Source organism: Dendrobates tinctorius, unplaced genomic scaffold, assembly GCF_039654945.1.
Source record: "Dendrobates tinctorius isolate UK_male_01 unplaced genomic scaffold, ASM3965494v1 ptg000251l, whole genome shotgun sequence".
NCBI lineage: Eukaryota > Metazoa > Chordata > Amphibia > Anura > Dendrobatidae > Dendrobates > Dendrobates tinctorius.
In genome coordinates this window covers 9,621,491-9,633,494 of record NW_027361918.1, presented here as the reverse complement: position 1 = coordinate 9,633,494, position 12,004 = coordinate 9,621,491, and the positions used below count along the sequence as shown (strand labels likewise).

At 47.6% G+C, this 12,004-nt stretch overlaps 1 non-coding gene across 1 annotated transcript; it reads left to right on the top strand.

Moving 5' to 3' along the window:
* Positions 1-8,481: 8,481 nt before the first annotated feature.
* TRNAA-AGC (transfer RNA alanine (anticodon AGC)) lies at positions 8,482-8,554 on the top strand. Its single transcript has one exon. It is a non-coding gene; the product is annotated as a tRNA-Ala (tRNA).
* Positions 8,555-12,004: the final 3,450 nt, after the last annotated feature.

Sequence of the window (12,004 nt, the reverse complement as noted above, 5' to 3'; positions counted from 1 at the left end):
TGGTCACAGGCAGCTGTGCCATCGAGCGTGTCACATAGCGCTCAGATATCAGTGGGCCGCACACAATCCACAAGTGTCCACTGTCCACAAGTGTACGCAGAGATTCTAAAACTCCCCTGTCCTATAGACACCTTGTACCTTGTTTTACATTACTATATAGTTTGTTGGATTTTGTCTACATTTCTACCAAAAATGAGGAAGGCTGGTGGAAGAGGCCGTGGAATTGGGCGGGGGTTGGCAGCTGGTAATGATGGTGTTGGATCTGATGGTAGTGGCAAGAGCAAAATAGGACCAAATGCAGGAGGTGCTGACCCTGCGTCATCGTCTGTCTACATAAGGCCTCGAACGCTTAGTTTTCTAGGAGTTGGCAAACCGCTTTTAAAGGCAGAGCATCAGGAAAAAGTTTTGTCTTACATTGCTGACTCAGCCTCCAGCTCTATCGCCTCCTCTTCTTCAGTTGTAAAAAGTAAAAGCACTGAGTCGTCATTGGAGACTCATGTTCATGAACCACACCTTTCCTTGTGTCCTTCACCCCAACCAAGATTGAAGGATGATGCAGGCCATACTACTGATTACTCCATGGAGCTGTTTTCACATACCATGCCTGGATTATCAAGTCAAATGGTGAATTACCCAGGCCAAGATGAATCTGACATGGAGTGCACTGATGCACAGCCGCTGATGGATGATTCTGCTGGTACATTCACTCAGAGCACTACATTGTCCTCGCAGTGTACAGAGCCAGATTTTGACCCTGATGAGACTCAGGTGCCCCTTCCCGCACACTATACCACCATACACGGTGACACAGAGAAAGGTGCACATGACATAGAAGAGGAGGTGATGGATGACCCAGTTGTTGACCCAGATTGGCATCCATTGGGGGAAGAGGGTGCTGCTTCCAATAGCTCAGATGAGGAGCATCCACAGCAGACATCGACATCGCAACAGCTGTTATCTGGCAGGCCCGGAGCACTCCAAAGACAGGTTCCAAACATCAAAAGAGTTGCTGGACAGCTTGTCCAGAGGGTCAAAAGATCACAGCGTGCTAGGCCGCAAAATGTCTGCCAAAGTAGGAAGAGTGCAGTGTGGCAGTTTTTTGAACAAAATCCTCATGATCAGGCCAAGGTTATCTGTAAGAAGTGCGCAAAGACCTTTAGCCGAGGGAAAAATCTGAAAAATTTGAATACCAGTTGCATGCTTAGACATTTAACCAGCATGCACTTGCAAGCGTGGACACAACACCAAACCTCAAGTGCCACATGTGCAACTGATCACAACGAAGGTAGTGAGCAACGCTACATTGTTTCCCCCACTGTAAGCACACCGGTTAGCACAGCAGCAAATGTTGAGGTGTCGTTGCAAGGCCACAGCAGTCAGGGAATCCCACTGTTATATCAACGAAAGACTGATTCTAGGCCATCAGAAAGAACACCAACTCCATCACCATCATCAACCCTCTCTCAGTCCTCCCTGTCCACCGCTACTTCCACCATATGCAGCTCTCAAGTCCAGCTCACCCTCCCAGACACTATGAGTAGGTCAAGAAAGTACTCAGTCTCTCATCCGCGTACACTGGGTTTGAACGCCCACATTGCCAAACTAATCTCGTTTGAGATGATGCCCTTTCGGTTGGTGGAAACCACAGCTTTCCGCGAACTCATGGCCTATGCAGTACCACGCTATGACCTACCCAGTCGCCACTTCTTCTCTCGCAAAGCCATCCCAGCCCTCCACCATCATGTGAAAGACTGCATTGTCCATGCACTCAAGCAGTCAGTGAGCGGAAAGGTGCACCTCACAACTGATGCATGGTCCAGTCGGCATGGCCAGGGCCGTTACGTGTCCATCACTGCGCACTGGGTTAATGTGGTGGATGCAGGGTCCACAGGGGACAGCGGTGGTGGGACAGTGCTGCCTAGCCCACGGTCTAGGAAACAGTTGGCTGTAGGCGTTCGACCCTCCTCCTCCTCCTCCAGAAGCGACAGCTCGTCCACAGAGCGCAGTCGTACGAGCACTCCATCTGCAGCTGCCACTGTTGCACACGATGTGTCCCCCTATCGAGCAGCTAGTGGAAAGCGTCAGCAGGCTGTGTTGCAGATGATGTGTTTGGGCGACAGACACACCGCCGAGGTGCTGGCCGAGTACTTGAAGCGACAAACTGAGTCATGGCTGGGCAGTGTACATCTTGAGGCAGGCAAGGTAGTTAGTGATAACGGCCGTAATTTTGTGGCAGCCATAGCCCTTTCAAAACTCAGCCACATACCTTGCTTGGCTCACACCTTGAACCTGGTGGTGCAGTGCTTCCTCAAAAATTATCCGGAGTTAACAGCCCTGCTCCAGAAGGTGCGAAGACTGTGCGCGCACATCCGCCGGTCGCCTGTACACTCCGTTCGTATGCAGAAGCTGCAGCGATTGCTCCACCTTCCCAACCACCGCCTCATTATCGACATTGCAACAAGGTGGAACTCCACCCTGCACATGGTGGAGCGGCTGTGCGAGCAGAGGCAGGCCATAATGCATTTGTGGGAGGATACACGGCCAGGCACTTTGAGAGCAGACATGGAGTTGACAGGCGTGCAGTGGTCGAAGCTGAAAGACCTTTGTAAAGTCCTTCAGTGTTTTGAGGAATGCACACGGCTGGTAAGCGCAGACGACGCCATCCTAAGCATGAGCATCCCACTTATGCGTCTGCTCATGCAAACTTTGACGCACCTTAAGGAGCAGGCGTCTGCAGCCAATGTTGATGAGGAGGAAGAGGAGGAGGGAATCCTTGATGACATTCAGCCATTGTCTGCTCAGGGACCTCTCCTGGACGAGGTGGAGGAAGAAGAGGAGGAGTAGGAGGAGGATGATGGGGATGATTACTTAGGGGAGGAGGATGCATCTCGTGGGGCAAGTGAAAATGTTGGCGTGGCAAGGTCTGGTACAGGGTTTGTGTGTGACTGGAGGGATGTGGATTTGCCAGAAAGTGCTCCTCCACCCAGCACTCGCAGTGCATCATTGACACCGGGAACATTGGCCCACATGTCAGATTATGCCTTGCAGATCCTAAAAAGGGACCCCCGCATTGCCAAAATGATGAACGATGACGACTACTGGTTGGCCAGCATCCTGGATCCACGCTATAAAGGCAAATTACAAAACATCATGCCACAGGAGAACCTTGACCTAATATTGGCTAATAAACAAGCAACTCTGGTAAATCGGTTGCTTGAGGCATTCCCAGCACACAGCAGCGGTGATGGTTCTCACACGAGCCGTACGGGCCGGGGGCAGCTTGGCAGAGGTGTTCGTGGTGCACACAGCAGAAGTGGCGTTGGAGACAGGGGTTTCATGACAATGTTGTGGACTGATTTTTCAAATACCGCTCACACAACTGGTAATACTGCATCGATGGAAAGTGACAGGAGACAGCAGTTGTCAACTATGGTTACAAACTACTTTTCCTCCCATATCGATGTTCTCCCACACAGGTCATTCCCCTTTGACTATTGGGCCGCTAAACTGGACACCTGGCCTGAATTGGCCCAATATGCCTTACAGGAGCTCGCTTGCCCAGCTGCAAGTGTGCTATCGGAAAGAGTCTTCAGTGCAGCTGGATCAATCCTTACAGAAAAAAGGACCCGTCTGTCTACCCAAAATGTGGATGATCTAACCTTCATTAAAATGAACCACGCATGGGTTTCCAAGGATTTTGTCCCACCTTCCCCTGATGACACATAGGGTGACAGAAAAATGGCTTGCTTTGGTCCACCTCTTCCTGGTACTTCACCTATTTCGCCTTTTGCATCAGTTGAATGTCCAACATCAACATATGCCACTTTCTAAAACTCCCTAACTGTGCTGCCTCCCCCCCCATGGCCGGGGTCACCACCTAGCGCACGACACCGTGCGAGTGCCGTTGCCCTGGACAGGTGGGTAGGCCGACTCTTGGGCGCGGGCACTGGCACAGGGTCCCTCATAGTGCAATCAAGTGTCTCTGACGGTGGTGGTGCACACCCGCCGTCAGACACACCGCTGTACTATGAGGGGCCCAGTGCCAGTACCGACGCCCACGAGTGTGCCCCCCTTGCTTGGCCAGGGCCCCAGCATTTGCAATCTTTACCTCTCCCTGCTCCTCCGCTGTGTAATCTGGGCCGTCAAATCCATACTGTGCTTGACACCGTCTGAGCCTGCCTCCTGATGTATAGACATATATTTTTAATGTGTACGCTATCCATACATGCTATCCGGGGATACGGTACCCCTTCTAACCTTTGTGCAATGACGTGCAATCCATACTGGGCATAACACCATCTGAGCCTGCCTCATGCTGTATAGACATATATTTTGAATGTGTACGCTATCCATACATGTTATCCAGGGATACGGTACCCTTTCTAACCTTTGTGCAATGACGTGCAATCCATACTGGGCCTAACACCGTCTGAGCCTGCCTCATGCTGTATAGACATATATTTTGAATGTGTACGCTATCCATACATGTTATCCGGGGATACGGTACCCCTTCTAACCTTTCTGCAATGACGTGCAATCCATACTGGGCCTAACACCGTCTGAGCCTGCCTCATGCTGTATAGACATATATTTTGAATGTGTACGCTATCCATACATGTTATCCAGGGATACGGTACCCTTTCTAACCTTTGTGCAATGACGTGCAATCCATACTGGGCCTAACACCGTCTGAGCCTGCCTCATGCTGTATAGACATATATTTTGAATGTGTACACTATCCATACATGTTATCCGGGGATACGGTACCCCTTCTAACCTTTGTGCAATGATGTGCAATCCATACTGGGCCTAACACCGTCTGAGCCTGCCTCATGCTGTATAGACATATATTTTGAATGTGTACGCTATCCATACATGTTATCCGGGGATACGGTACCCATTCTAACCTTTGTGCAATGATGTGCAATCCATACTGGGCCTAACACCGTCTGAGCCTGCCTCATGCTGTATAGACATATATTTTGAATGTGTACGCTATCCATACATGTTATCCAGGGATACGGTACCCTTTCTAACCTTTGTGCAATGACGTGCAATCCATACTGGGCCTAACACCGTCTGAGCCTGCCTCATGCTGTATAGACATATATTTTGAATGTGTACGCTATCCATACATGTTATCCGGGGATACGGTACCCCTTCTAACCTTTGTGCAATGACGTGCAATCCATACTGGGCCTAACACCGTCTGAGCCTGCCTCATGCTGTATATACATATATTTTGAATGTGTACGCTATCCATACATGTTATCCAGGGATACGGTACCCTTTCTAACCTTTGTGCAATGACGTGCAATCCATACTGGGCCTAACACCGTCTGAGCCTGCCTCATGCTGTATAGACATATATTTTGAATGTGTACGCTATCCATACATGTTATCCAGGGATACGGTACCCCTTCTAACCTTTGTGCAATGACGTGCAATCCATACTGGGCCTAACACCGTCTGAGCCTGCCTCATGCTGTATAGACATATATTTTGAATGTGTATGCTATCCATACATGTTATCCAGGGATACGGTACCCTTTCTAACCTTTGTGCAATCACGTGCAATCCATACTGGGCGTGAGAACGGCTGGCGAGCTGTTAAGCAAGCTACAGCACCTGTCCAGACAAGTACAGGGATTCCTTAGCGAGGAGACTTATTTGATTGTTTTCTATGTTGGGACAGCAATTTTTGGGGAGCACTATACTCTGGAGAATGATAGATGGGGCCCACCATACACTGGAACATTCCAAAGGTGGACATCAGACACTGGAGCAGCATTTACAGGGCCCATTATACACTAGAGCATTAGAAATGGGGCCCATTATGTTTGGAGCATTATTTGGGCCCATAAGACAGTGGAGCTTCATCCATGGGGACCAACATATACTGTAGCATTATGTGGAGCTCATCATATACTGTTTCAAACATTATATGGGACCAATGATTTTGTATGGAGAAATAGATGGGCCTCGTCATGAGATGTAAAAAGTGAGGTATTTTTCATTGTACTATACCGCTATCTCTCTGCCGTATCGGAGCATGATGAGTTGTGGTATGTGTTAAAGGGGCGCTCTTTCGCCCAGGGCACATGAAAACCTGCAGCCAGCCCTCCCCCCCCACAAATTTAGTCAAATAACCCCCATTTTTCAGTGCGTAACTTGTATTATGACGTTAATTAAGGTTGACAAGCTTAAGTAAGAAGAATTGATGCTTTTGGCATTCAAATGGGCACTGTAGGTGTGTTTCCTGTCCTCCTCTCACTGCCGACTTTTATTCCCCATTGACTTACATTGGGTTTCGTGTTTCGGGACGACCCCGACTTTTCCCTATAATCGGACGATCTTGCTCGACCCGACTTTTGGAAAAGTCGGGTTTCACGAAACGAAACGCGACCCTAAAAAAGCAAAAGTCGCTCAACTCTATTAGTGACTATTCTGCTATGAATAACTCTTTGAAATATAAATATATATATATGTTTATCTCAATGACATGTGTGTATATATGTGTATTCTATGTATTTATATCTATTCTTTCGTTTCTTTATTAAACCTGTCAGTGTGAGTTTACTGTATCGCGCACTGAATTGCCGGATTTTCTAAAGGACACCGGGTGCGTATTTCTCGCAAGTCACACATGTGGTCCGTGTGTAAACCGTATTTTTTGCGCACCCATAGACTTGCATTGGCGTATTATGGGCGTAATACGCTGACAATCGCAGCATGCTGTAACATCTGGACGCTGCGTGTTTGACCCTGCAGCTGTACACAGCATCAAACACGCAGCGTTTCCTGACCGTGGAAACATACCCTTATTCTCCAGACTTCTGCCCTTCTCCCGTCAGCTGGATATCGGTTTCTGGGCAGATGCTCAGTGATGGCCGCCCGTTCTTGTCTCATCGGAGCTCGGAGATTATCAGAATAAGATCTGGGGAGTTTCCTCAACTCAAGATGTCAATGTTTTGCTCACTGAGAAACTAAATTATCATTTGTGCCTTGTGACATGGTCTTCATCATGGGGGAAAGAATCATCACCGTGCTGTACTGGATGATGGGAGTAGTTCCTCTTGGAGGAGGTTTACATCTCGTTCTTTACTCTTGGCCGTGATCTTAGGTAAAACTAAAGGGGCTTCATCAGAGAAAATATCTGCAGGAAGTAGAAGGACTGGCCTGCGAGGACATGAAACCTCATCCAGGTCAGGCATCGGTTCTTCGACCTGTTCAACAATAATATGACAAAAGAAAGCAACAAAACAAAGAAACATTTCCAGAACCCCAGGAGCACTCTAGTGTCAGATGTCACCATCGGAGAATATCACATGGGTGCAGATCTCATGTAGCGGATCAATGTCTCCTCCTCTATGGGGTTGGTCTCTGAGTCGGTGACTGTAATGTAACCTCACGCCTCAGTGTAGAGAGTGATGTGTATACAGGTAATGAGCGAGTGACAAGGCACAAAGACATCTGCATCAATCGGTAGTCTTTGCCGAGTGGTTAAATCCATTGGGGTCTCCCCGCACAGGTTCAAATCCTGCCGACTACGAGGAAAGTTCTTGTAGCACAATAATGTAAGGGTTTGTGGCCTCTCGCGGCACTAGCAGGACATATTTCTTCCTTTAGGAGAGGAGTTTAGATATTTACAGAACGTCTATCAACAGAATCCTCGTGTGGAGAATCAGGAGCTTCCATGGATTCTGGAAAAGCTCTGATTGTAGAAAAAATAAAAAAGTCAGGAATTTAAATTTATCAAAATCGTCTGAAGTTGTCTGAGAAATTTAATTAAATTCAAATGTATTTATTAGTAAATTGAAAGTTCCCAGACTGGTATGGACAGAGACTTTATAATACTGTGAGGTCTTCAGTGGTTGTAGACGTCACCCCCAGGTCTCGTCTTCCCGGTCACCGCAGCTCCCGCCCGGCCTCCGCTCGCTCTCATTGCTCCGTCCTTCTCTTCAGTCTTTGCTGACACATCCTGTGCCGATTACACCATGAGATCATACCCTGTGTCGGGGCCGACACTTAACCATTTCTACCTACTTGAGTCCACAAAATGGCCGCCATTTCTGGGCATTCAAGCTTAAAAAATGTGACTTGTTCAGGATCCCATGTAAATGAGCTTTTACATAGGATCAATTTGATCATCGTTATAAAAAATGTTCTACAAGTAATTAATATATAAAGTCCACAGAAACAACAAGCAAAACGGTCGTCTCTGTCCTGTGACACAACAGGCGGAGAATGTTCCACAACATCCCCAGGAGCCGCGGTATCGGCAGATTGTCCTGATCTGTCCATAGACATATTTTGCAGTCGGCCTCATCTGTGCAGTGGGAACCTGCTGTGAGTGTCCGTCCTGTCGTAATTATCACAGCAAAGGATTATATAACGCTCCGCTATCAATCAGGAGAGGATGAAAACATCTGGTGGAAAATGACCAACTGCCTGGTGACGAGAGAGGGAAAAGGACAGCAAGGGGGATTAGCTCAAATGGTAGAGCGCTCGCTTAGCATGCGAGAGGTAGCGGGATCGATGCCCGCATCCTCCACCTTTTTATCAAATGCAGGGAAAATTTTCATTTTTTTGTCTCTTTTACCCAGAATCAGTGAAACGGCCCCGAGTGGTGACTGCACCGAGGTTGTATGGCCATCACTAATCACCAACCGATAGCACCGAGCACCGATCTTCTTATTACTTCTAATCTACAACAACATTGGAGAAATTTATAAGAATTCTCTTATTTTCACCATGTGCAGCTTTTCTTGCCACATTTTTCTGGCTTTTGTATAAGAAACAAAACGAGCGAATCATATACATGTAAGTCAGAGTAATTTACATAATTTCTCATCATTTTTCTCAAAAAGAAGAAAAATAAAGATGAAGCGTTCCCATCAATATTTGTCTTTTGTAGTAAATGTAGGAGCCGTTTCCTCCAATCATCTCCTCAAGAAAAAGATGAAAAACAAAGAAACAATTGCAGAACCCCAGGAGTACTCTAGTCGCCAACAAATATGTAATGGCTGAAAATTTACATGTCATCGACCTGAACACAAACAGTCATTAGAATTTTACTCTGTACACCTGTTAACACAAGCAGAGTGGCGCAGCGGAAGCGTGCTGGGCCCATAACCCAGAGGTCGATGGATCGAAACCATCCTCTGCTAAATTGTGCTGCATTGCATCTTTTTCTACAAACTAGCTAAGTTTTTTTCACTCCCCCAGTTTGGTTCTCTATATACAGAGAAATGGTTTGCTAGAAAATTGCTCGATTGTATTTGTAGACCATAATTCACATTGTGAACTCCGCAGATGTTCTTCAAGTATGGGACATTAATCCACTCAATGCTGACTTTTATTGCCCATTGACTTGCATTGGGGTCGGGTTTCGGACGAAACTCCGACTTTTTGCCCTAGTCGGATCAGTTTCATATGAAACAAATTTTGCTTCATGAAACCCAATTCGACCAAAGTCACTCAACTCTAATCATTATTATACATTTTTCTAGCGCCATTTATTCCATGGCGCTTTACATGTGAAAAGAGGCAAATATAAACAAATACAATAAGCATGAGCAAAACAACACACAAGTACAGAAGGCTATAGGGCCTTGCCCATGAGGGCTCACAGTCTACAGGGGATGGGTGAGGATACACTAGGAGAGGGTGGAGCTGGTCATGCGTCAGTTCAGTAGACTGAGGGTCATTGCAGGTTGTAGGCTTGTTAGAAGAGGTGGGCCTTCAGGTTCTTTAAGAAGGTTTCCTTGGTAGGTGAGAGTCTGATGTGTTGTGGTAGAGAGTTCCAGAGAATGGGGGAAGCACAGGAGAAGTCTTGTAACTGGTTGTGGGAAGAATAGATAAAAGGGGAGTAGAGAAGAATATCATGAGAGGATCGAAGGATGCGTGTAGGTAAGTACCGGGAGACCATGTCACAGATGTATGGAGGAGACAGGCTGTGGATGGCTTTGCATGTCATAATTATGGTTTTGAACTGGAGCCTCTGGACAATAGGAAGCCAATGAAAGGCTTGGCATAGGGGAGCAGCTGATAAATAATGGGGACACAGGTGGATTAGTCGAGCAGCAGAATGTAGGATGGATTGGAGTGGTGCCAGAGTGCTAGGTGGCACCCCAGGAGTCCTGTTGCCACAGTGGTATTGCCTCTCTCACAGGGGGTGATGTCATGTCTGGAAGCAAGGAGTGAAGAGAGAGGAAAGTGGAAGTTTAGGAAAGCCTGGGGATTGGAGCTGTGACCAGGCTCACCTCAGGTAAGAGCACATGACATCTGATGCTGGAGTCCGTGGCTGCATGGGTACAACAATCCCAGCAGCTAAATACGGAGGGCAGAAGACTGCAGGCCTCCTGGCCCCATCACACACCTGAAGGCACAGCAGCATACCAGAACTGAAGTCACCACAAAGGAATGACACCTGCAAAAGGCTCAAGCTGCCTGCCATACAGGCAAGAACAAAAGAACAGTAGGGAATAGAGGACTGAGCATAGCTTCAGGCAGCAAGGACCTCAGAGAACAGCGCAGTAAGGAGGCCTCCAACACCATCTGGCTTAGGGATCCCAAATTGCTTCCAGGCTGTCTGGATCTCCATTACCTTCTGTAATCAGTGCCTTGGACTGCACCTCAAACTGTGAGTAAAAGTATGAAGACTACAGTTGAGCGAAACGGGTCGGTCAAATTCATAAGTCGCCGACTTTCGCTAAATTCGGGTTTCATGAAACGAAACCAGAGCACAGCGTGAGGTTGGCCACGAGGTCGGTGACCAGAGCGCCAAAGTCGCGTTTCAAATGATGCTTCCAGTGCCCTTTTTCAGCCAATGATGGAGGACGCACACTGTGGGCAACGCGATGACATGGGCAGCGGTCACCACCGTCTTTGAGAAGGGCATGCAAGTGATTGGCTGGCTTTGTGTGGCGTCACAGGGGCTATAAAAGGGCGTGAACTCCGACCGCCAGGTTACTTATGCCGATCTTAGCATTAGGGAGAGCTGCTGCTGCTGCTGCTGATTCTGTAGGGAGAGCGTTAGGCAGGGAAGAAGAACCAAAAACTGCTTCTGCTGTTAGCGATTTCCACTTACAACACAACAGTTTGTGTGCAGTGACAGGGGAGGCTATATTTTTGTGCATCAGCTCTGTTGGTTATTAGGCTGCCTTATAAGTTTATCAAAGTACTGGCAGTTATAACATGGCAGTTAGACAGGGCAGGAGACAGGTAAGACATTTATATACATCTACTCCCTGTACATTTGGAGTACAACAAATATATACCATATGCATTTGTGTAATTTATATCCTGGCCGCTGCATTTACACACATCCACCGCCCTGGCATTAACTCTCAACACTCCATCCACATTGGCCCCTGGCTTCTTTCCTCTCCTATGTATAGCACTCATGCTCTTTTCACGTTGTTAAACTGCACAGATCCAGTCAGTCCCACCATTCAACATCAGAGACGCTCTCACAAATCACTTAACCATCTGCTCACTCTTTCTATCCTCCTTCTCCTAGTCGCAGGAGACATTGCTCCCAACCCTGGTCCCCCATGTTATAGAAAGTCAAACCTCCCGACTGCTACACTCAGAAACCCCTCTAATCTTATTAATATTCCCTGCATGCCATCTGTCTCTCTTAATTGTGCACTTTGGAATTCTCGCTCAGTGTGTAACAAACTCTCCTTCATTCATGACTTTTTCCTTTCTAATTCTCTTAACCTCCTGGCTCTTACTGAAACCTGGATCCAGCAGTCAGACACTACCGCTGCTGCTGCTCTTTCATACGGGGGGCTTCACTTCTCTCATACCCCAAGATCAGACAATAGAGCTGGTGGAGGCGTTGGTCTGCTCCTATCACCAAAATGTACCTTTCAGGTTATCCCTCAAGTACCCTCACTTGTCTTCCCTTCTTTTGAGGTCCATGCCGTCAGACTCTACACCCCCTTCTCCATGCGAGTGGCGGTGGTGTATCGTCCTCCTGGCCCCTCCCATCAGT